The 1,589-nt window shown below is 57.1% G+C and overlaps 1 protein-coding gene across 3 annotated transcripts in view; it reads left to right on the top strand.

Moving 5' to 3' along the window:
- The first annotated feature begins 564 nt into the window (after window positions 1-564).
- Window positions 565-1,589, top strand: part of LRRC3B (leucine rich repeat containing 3B) — an 85,211-nt gene continuing 84,186 nt past the window's right edge. For 2 of the 3 annotated variants that reach the window (XM_006753351.2, XM_006753348.2), the window contains exon 1: window positions 580-1,087. The gene's annotated coding sequence lies outside the window, so the exon portion shown is untranslated. Of the gene's footprint in view, window positions 1,088-1,589 lie in introns of all 3 variants that reach the window. The other variant, XR_001513394.1, reaches the window with a different exon arrangement.

The raw sequence follows: 1,589 nt of genomic DNA, 5'->3' as shown, positions 1-1,589 counted from the left end.
ACAGGGAAAGATTAATTCTGCCTGGGGTGAAGGGTGAGGTATGGGGACTATGAAAAATGAGGAATTTATAATGGCTGGTCAGGACAGTTCCTTTGGCCCAAATTGGTTTTGTTTTTGGTGCAAATCTGATAAATGATTTAAATTACGAAAGAAGAACATTACTAAAACTAATAATTTGCTTTAATCCGAAAACACACTTTAAGGGCCATACAGATTCGTTTTCAGCTGCACATTTACCGTTCTTCCTGGAAGGCCAGGGGAAGATGGAGTCTCCTAACACCTTCTGCTTTGGGAAACTGAACTGGTTGGGGTTAGAGATCAGGGAATAGGACTCAGCCCCAAAACTTTGGGCTGCAGGAACTGCAGGGGATCCTTCTGAGATATGCCCATGGAGCCTTCAGGGGGATATCTCACCTTACACATCTTCCCTCCACCCCCACACGACCTAGTGTAGTACTTGGCACCCAGTAGGTGATCATTTGTCAAATGGATTTTTAAGCATTTTCCTTTTTCTCCAATAGAGGACAACCAGCCCATCACCACGTTGTTTCCCTGCCAGCTGCATTTAGCTCTGGTCTCAGTAGTTAGGCAAACAGGAGAAAGAATGGGGCCATAGCATCCTGAGAGTGAAGCTATGCAAGGGGGTGTTAGAAAGAAAGGCGAGGGCGGCAGGGGGTGCTAATACTCCCCACCTGCGCTCATCGCCTCCCACTGCAAAGGCTCAACCCCCGCCCTCTCCATCCCGGACCCCCACCTGGGAGATGAGAAGGCAGCACGGGCGAGGCAGCGGCAGGGCTCTGCCACATTCATTTCCTGCTTTGCCAGTCCCTCGCCTCTCCTCCCTCCTCCCCAGCCCAGGTTTGGAGGCGATTCCCCTCTAGTGACTGAGCCGATTGCATCTGGACGAGCTGCGCTTCCCCACCCTCACGCCTTTGTCTCCTCCTCCTGCGAGGCTCCAGGCTCCGGCCCGGAGCAGGGTCTGCAGCGGCCACAGTTCTGGAAGAGCCCACACCCCCAGGCAGACGCACCAACGCCTCCTCCCTGCCGCCAGGATGGAGCTGTCACCGCAGCCCGGGGCTGGCGCGAGGTAAGGTGCGGCCGCCTGTTGCTTTCCGCTCAGCGCGGTATCACCCCTCCGCCCGGGCGCCCAGGGTGCCTAGGCCGTTCCTCCCGGAGCAAGTGGAGAACTGTCACACCACTTCGGAGACACGTCCCAACCCCCTGCTCCCCTTGGCGCAGACTTTGGAGAGACCCCTTCTGAGGAAGGGGGTGGGGGTGACCCTCGCTCTTAGCTCGTTGCAGCTGGCTTACCACGCAGTAGTCGGAAAACTTTTGTGCCCCCCTCCCTGCGCGGTGCTCGCCCCATGCCTGGCAAGTTGCACGTCTAGTTCTCGCGTGCACCCTTCCCCCGCCCCTGCCTTGCCGTGTACATCTGCCCATTTCACTCGGTGTTCTCGGCAGTGGACTTTCACTCCCTGCAGCTACCGCCAGACGGGCGAGGGTTTGAGAGCCAGCAGGGCTCATCCAGCCTGTAGGGGCAGTTTAGGAGCCCAGGTGGTGGGATAGGGGAGGTGGGAAGTCGGGGGAGG

Source organism: Myotis davidii, unplaced genomic scaffold, assembly GCF_000327345.1.
Source record: "Myotis davidii unplaced genomic scaffold, ASM32734v1 scaffold1910, whole genome shotgun sequence".
In the NCBI taxonomy this organism is placed as follows: domain Eukaryota; kingdom Metazoa; phylum Chordata; class Mammalia; order Chiroptera; family Vespertilionidae; genus Myotis; species Myotis davidii.
This window is presented reverse-complemented; position numbering and strand designations above follow the sequence as displayed.